The 7,599-nt window shown below is 29.8% G+C and overlaps 1 long non-coding RNA gene across 1 annotated transcript; it reads right to left on the bottom strand.

Annotated features, from left to right (window-relative positions):
- Positions 1-1,004: 1,004 nt before the first annotated feature.
- On the bottom strand, positions 1,005-7,280 carry LOC129965529 (uncharacterized). Its single transcript, XR_008784223.1, has 3 exons — positions 7,166-7,280; positions 4,201-4,294; positions 1,005-1,070 (listed from the first exon to the last, which is right to left on the bottom strand). It is a non-coding gene; the product is annotated as an uncharacterized LOC129965529 (long non-coding RNA).
- Between the last annotated feature and the right edge of the window lie 319 nt (positions 7,281-7,599).

The raw sequence follows: 7,599 nt of genomic DNA, 5'->3' as shown, positions 1-7,599 counted from the left end.
CGACAAATGAATATAACCAATATATAAATAAGAAACATATAAGCGGTAATGGATTTTTATTTCAAATGGATTTTAATGGATTTTTATTTCAAAATACTTTGATATATTTTTTTTATATTTATTCGTTTGATCGAAAAATGAACCGATTCGAATTTATTATAAAAAGATTCATTTATTATTTAAACTGCTAATTGAATTGTTAACTGAAGAATTTCCACCATCATAAGTTTGTTCTTTCAGTATCTTAGTGTTTACAAAAAATTTGTCTAGGCGGAATTTCTAATCATACATTCTTATTCCATTTTAACTGCTTGTTGTGCTTTCTAACTTTACTAACAATTTGTATACTAAATTTTAAGTCATACTGCAACGATCACAAAACAGTATTTGCGTCCTGAATTCTAACTGCGGCTAGGATTCAGAACGCAAATGAATGAATGAATCTATGGAACGCAGAGCGAGGAATGTCTATGAAAATGAAAGACAATTTCCTCCTAAACTTTTCATCTATCATAAGCTTGTTCTTTCCGCATCTGTATGTATTTTCAAACTGTTTGGAAAGCTTCTGATTTCTGATAAAGGGAAATATAATTTCTCCAAGATTTTTCGATAGGTTCTTTATCAGAAAACTGAGATCAATACTTCGCCATAAATATGATAGCGCAGTTATCTCTCATGAGTCTGATAAACGGCTGCTGTAAAAATCTCTGAAAAAGAAAATTGTATAGCCTTGTAAAATTTCTGGATAGAAGATCTACATTCTCAATCTAAAAATAACAAAATGATTAAGAATTCATCCTTATCCTTGAGCCCGTGTGAAATTATAATTTTCAGTGTCACTTAATAGTCGAAAGAGTTTATCAGGCAGAAACGGAGATTTCGAAAGAAATGCTTTGAAATTTTCAGATCACAACTGAGTTGCCAACAAAATTTAACAGCGTTTTTACCCGAGATGAAAAATTTATAAATTATTAAACATATAACTTACTGCGATTACTTCTTTCCTTCCAAAACATCTTCTTAAATAATCGAGGCAACTGTATCTTATCAAAAGGTAGATAATGATTATCCTAAAATAATAAAATATTGATTAATGACAATGCATCATCATGCGTGCGGTATAAAAATCGGATCAAAAATAATAAATTTATTTAATGACAAAAAGAATCCCTATTTTTTCAAGTAAACATTTTTATCAGTCTTTAATATTTTTTTTATTTGGATCAAATCAAAAATTAAAATAATATCATTAATTTAAAAAAACTTAAAAAAATATTTTAGATTATGAGGATATTTCCAAAATATTTGATCTCTATTAAGCTTTTTTTTTCCCAACGAAGACAGAAACATGGGCAAAAAGATATTTACTACTATATTCAAAGACTTATATTACCACGATAGAATTGGTATAGCTAGAAATTGTTTATTCAGTGTTTACTTCTAAATAACTACTTCTTGCAACCAAGCATTTTTGCCACTGCTGATGCACAAATGTAAATGCGAATTTCCAGTCTTTTTATACTGCATCCTCTAAAGCTTTTACGGATGCTTTCTGCACACTATATATATATAAAAATCTAAAATATAGATATATCTGCATCAAATTTTGAACCAAATCCACCAGAATGTTTACTGTCTGTCGTTTGGCGTTTGCATTGGTGTAAATGTTATAATTCGAAAATGCAATAACCTAGACAAAAAAAAAAAAAAAAAAAAAAAATGAAATTTGGTTCCAACCCTGTTATTAGGGTTATAATTAAGGTCAAATTTTGAATTAAATTTATTCTAAAGTTAACACTGGTACTTATATGCAAGTAAATGAAATAATGTAAAAACTCAATGGCGTAAATAAATGGAATTTGGTACGTGACCTTGTTCTTTATAATTGTAGTTTAGTGTTAAATTTTGGTTTCATTCGGATGTCAAAAAGCCACCCAAAAGGGAAAACTAGTTTCATTTATTATGCTGCGAAATATTAAACAAAAATCTGGTGGTATTCATAGGCTTGCCCAGGGGCTCAATATTATGCGGGTAGATAGCTTTATTAGGAAATAAATAAGCAAGATTCGGTGTGAGAATTCCGCTGATCCTTTTTCAATACGCGAATGATTTCCAAAATCGTATTGGCATGATGCATTTGACTTACAGCAAGCAAGCATGAAATGACTTAATGGTTCTACTCGCCAGAAATCACATATGCAAATGAGGTATTTGGATTAAATCTCATCTGAATACGAGATGAAATTTTTATCGATGTGATCCAAGTATAAACATCTCAATCGATCCACTTCCAGTGGTCAGGTGCTATTTCATCAGCTACTGTTTATTATTTCTTCAAATAACGAGATTCTATTGACAAAAAGTAGATATCAGAGATAAGATTATTTTGACCGAAGATACGAGAGATAAGATTAATCTCATCCGTTTCAACGGACTGATAAGGTCATTGCTCATAAATATATAAGATTTCAGAGGGATTAAGTGAATTATCTTTCAATGACAATAAGTTTAATACATATAAAGCTTTCGAAACCCTTAAATGTACTTATAAGTCAATAGATTGCTCGATGCTACACATTTAATTTAATTAGTAGATACCTATTAAAACGTAGAATTATCTGCAAAATAAGAATTCCCCAATATTACAACTAGATAAAGTGCTTTCCGCTTTCTTTCTTTTTTATCCTCTCTTTTCCAAAGCTTTTAAGCCTTTTAATTTATTCTTATCAATTAATTATTTTACTTTGATTGTTATTTTATTTTCTTGCAATTAAATATTCTGCTTTGCTTATTTATTAACTTGATCTCTGCATTGCTTTAGACTATTCTATTGATCTTTTCATTTTATCAACTTTATTCTTTAAATATCAAAGAGATAAGCAAGAAACATTATGTGTCAAGAATTATACATATATTATACAAAGTTATTCCAAAAGAAGAAGCAGATTTAAAATATTAACTTTTAATGAATAGCAATAGATACAGACACACACATGCGATACATCCCCAGATAGGGGAAAGTTCAAAGTTCCATTCTAGGCATTAAATGTGAATTCCATTTGCTTTGCCGCAAACGTCGAATGAGATGTCCCTATTTTCTAATGTGACGTGAAGCAATTTGACCTCATTATTTAACTCACTGCTGTAATATTTCGAACTTTCAGATCTTGAAAAATAGCAGGCATGAGTTTTATGTACATGCCATACATTAATTGCTTAATTCCAAGCTCACTGCTTGTGGATTTCCAATGGTGTACGCTCGAAAGTAGTTCGTATAAGCTCAACATTTTCATCTGACCAGCGAAGTTGACCAGCGCTTTTCACTTTGTATGGATACTATACATACTTTCTACGAATATCTTGTACCAAATCTAAATCTGAATATGAAGAGGATATGTATTCTTTCTTGAACTTAAACAAAATGCGTATTGCACTGAAATATTGAATTCATACATTGTACGTTGCAGTATATAAAATCACCTTTCCTAAGGAATTACCATTTGTTCGTAAATAAATGACTTCGTTTTCGTTGGAATGTTAAAAAAAACGCTTTAAACTTTCCCCCAGAAAGTCTTTTATCGTATATGTTTCTGTTTTATCTTTCATAAAAAATAAATATTTAAAATCAGAGAATAAATATTTTAAAACTGCATTTTCTTTTTATATAATCCTATACATAAAAGTGTCCAGCTCATTTAAATTATAACTTCCTTGACAGTGTAACTTCAATTTCTTATCCTTCACTAACCGTCTGGCCGTCCTTCACTAGCCACCAGCTGATTCGTCGAGAATGTTGGGTGTATTAAGTTTTAATTAAATGTCTCAGACATATCTTCATTTCCATGATTCCGTCAACAGATTATTTTTAGTATCAAATCATCATAGATATTAAAGCAAGTTATTGTTAAAATTTTACACATGTTTTGTTCATTGTGTATATGAACCTTTCTAACGAAGACCATTTACAAATATCATAACGCTATTATATTTTCAGAAATTATAATGGAAAAATATTAAAATCCGGTTTATTTTTTTATTTATAAAAATTTCAAAAACAATCGCTCTAAAATCAACGCTTCCACCATCCAAAGTACATTATAATTTGATAGCTCTAAATCAAATGGCGTTTCTTGTAGAACAGACACACATACATATATTCTCCTAATTATTAATAGATATTTCTTTCCTTGAATAACTTACCAAGAAATTAATAGAAAGAAGATCATCAGTATTCCTATAATATACCATTTGTAAATGTGTCCAATTCCACCTCTAAAATCGTTATTACCTAAATCTGAAAAAGAAACGTAGCTATACATACATGTAAAAAAAATCTTGTAAATATACGGAATTCAAAAGGAATAATTTTAAAAATTAGTAACTCAAAGAATTTAGATAGAAAGATGGCTTTTGTACAAAAAAGGCAGAGATGAAACAGATTTTTTTTTGTTACAAACCTCTGTAGCAGAGTTTATTATTTAAAACATTAGATGTTTCTGAAGTTATTTGAGTTATACATGATAGGCGATATAACAAGGATTGAATAATGGCTAATAAATGGCTAATATTCCGTTTGCCGTTCAGCAGACATGAGATTTCACTTTTTCATATCATTAAGTAACATTCCTGTTACTTTCATGCGTTTGTTCTAACACAATACAAAGCGACTTCCTTGTCTGCTATCGCATGTTCTTTTAGTTTTTGTAAAATATTCTTATGGAAAAATTCAATATCCGAAAATTCAAGGTTCGATGCAGTAGTTGTATGATGAAACAGTTCAGTATTATTCATAACAAATAAAGACGCTTTATTCTATCCGATACTGCAAACATACAGACATCAAAGCATGGCAGAAGCACATACAAGAACAGTACTCACAGTGCAACAATAATAACAGTACAAAGCTCTTAAGGAGAACTCTGCTGAAGAGAGAGTTCACTTAACTATTCACCCCTTTTGAACGTCTGTCAAACTCTTGAGTTCAATCGACTACCTCCTTAATGCTCAACACAATACTAACTCGCTCAACTGACAGATTCTAACTCTGTCTTCCTCTGTCTTTACGATTTCAGTAACAGAACAAAAAATATTCTAGAAATATCTCCATAATTGTCTTTTAATGAGTCTGCCACTAAGCTTCTTACTATTTCTGTTATCTTTGGTTTTTGTCTCCAAAATCGTTTCTAAGTGTCGAAGCCAGGATTCATTGATCCACTATCTATTCGACATTCACAAGATTTATCTGTCAAATTGTTTTTCTAACCATGGAATTAATTACAGTAGGAAACAATATTACAAATTTTAAACAGTGTATTTTGTAAATTTAGTTATCAAGTGAAATCTTAGCTAGAGAAAGTAGATTGACTTAATAGATCTTTCGATGAAGTTTGAAAATTACGACCGGAAATGTTTAATTATAATATTGGCTTTTGCACTTAATTTACTTTTTAAATTTGTAAATTTAATTTTCATTTCTTTTAAACAAAATTTGTCAATCGTAGTGGTTGAAGTAGCGTTGGAAGATATAGATGAAAATGTAGTTTAGTCCTTGGGAGACGACTCCATCCTGCTGGACTTGTTCGTCCGTCAGAGGAAGTTGTTGCTCAATTGATCATTAGTAATGGTTCAGTATATCTTGTGGCAGGATGGTATTCATATTTTGGTTTAATTACTATTATAGAATTCCAAATTATACAAAGTCTGAAATAATTTATTTTATTTTATTTGTTAGATTGAGAAATAATAAAGAAGCTACATTTTGGTTATAGGAAACAGATCTCTTATAGTGACATAATGCCGCATTCTTTACTCTCCTATTTTTTAGAAAAAAATTCATTTTTTTCAAATGAATAAAATTTTTAAATATCTGTTACAGATGCAACCAACTTTCATATAAGAGAGGAGTCTTGCTTTTGCTTAGTATCAAGAACGATTCGTGACTTAGGTCCACTTTCTATACGGTTCTATTCTTATAAACATTTATCTTTTCAAATGTATATGAATCACAAACCTCTGTAACAAATGATGTCATCAAATTTAAGAATCACGATGACATTTTGATTTTAGCTACTATATATCGTCTAAAAACTCATGCAGACATTAATTTCTTAAATTAATTAAATTAATTCGATAAATCTTATTTTTTTTATAACAAAAACTGTTGTTACAATAATATTTCTAGTTGGAATAAAAGCAAAGAAGGTTCGCGACAAAGATCACAAGCTGAAAAGAGTCCCGAAAAGAAGAACTTTTATAAAATGTTTCATCCTTTATAATTTTATCATATTTCTATATTTAGCATTAAATTAATTTTCTTTTGAGTGTTAGGATTCCTCATACAAAAAAATAAGTTATTTATTTGAAAATAATACACGAAGTAATTACAACAAAAATAATATACAAAACGCCTTCTTCTCTTGCAAAGATCCGTTAATTACTATTTATAGTATTTATGTACACTTAATAAAATGTAAAAGTTCTGAATTCAAAGCGTCTTAATTGTTAACAAAGACTAGTTAAAATAATTATAAAATAAAACATGTAAATTACTTTTTGTAAAAGTGGGATTAAAATGTGGAAATTATAATACTTCAACCTAATGATTAACAAGTCGATTCATACAAGAACATATTGTTGCAGAAATTTAATCTGATAATCAAAGTCCAATGCAGTGGATTACTGAAAACAGTTCAACAGGTTCAATAACAAATAATTATGTTCTATTAATATTATGTTCTATAAGAATTATTTTCTAAAAACAAGGACACACAGGCAACAAAACACAGCCAAAGCGGTTTTATGTTTTTAGGCTTTCTGCAGTTTCCGCGACCGGGCAAGAAAGTTCTGGAAAGAACATCATAACTCGTATAATGGCTTTTGCAAAATTCTTGTTGTTTCTGGAATTTTAATTTTTTTTCTCAAGGATCTCGTAATTCGTCGCCAAAGCCGAGGGTCATAAATACGATATCCATTCAACACCCATCAGAGGTCTCTATAAAATTATCTGCCTTAGCAGGAAACTTACTACTTCGAGGAAAAAAAACATTCCAAATTCGTAACAATATGATGTTTCCAGAAGGCTCATAAAAAATTTTTGCTCTTGAATCTTCTAACAAACTTAATACTCCCTTGCATCCAGTTCAAACTGCATTAATGCATCACTTACCAACACAAGAATCCACAGAACTAGCTCCTTCTTTCGTAGTCCCCGTACCTTCCGGACAAGGCCAACATGAATCGGCAGCTTCCTTGCTGATATAAAAATTTCTCGGGCAGAGGATGCATTCCGTCTCTTGGCCACTTGTAAAACTGCCGGGGAAACAAGGATCTGAAAAGTAAAAGCAGCATAAGAATTGATTTGAAATTTCAATAGCGGAGTTTCATCGAATTTCTGCTCGATTGTTTTGAAGATAATTAAAATTGAGCTATAACTGTTACTTATAAAAATTATAACATGTAAAATTCTTTAACTATGTTCTGTGTTTTATTTATTTATTTTTAATATCCATAAGAAAATAATATAAAATATCTAGAGGATTTTTTTTAATGAAAGCAGTCGCGTAATCTTATATATCTACCTTAATAAATTGGTTTGTAAAA

Source organism: Argiope bruennichi, chromosome 4, assembly GCF_947563725.1.
Source record: "Argiope bruennichi chromosome 4, qqArgBrue1.1, whole genome shotgun sequence".
In the NCBI taxonomy this organism is placed as follows: Eukaryota; Metazoa; Arthropoda; class Arachnida; order Araneae; family Araneidae; genus Argiope; species Argiope bruennichi.
Note: the sequence above shows the minus strand (reverse complement) of the source record. Positions and strands in the feature narration are given on the sequence as shown.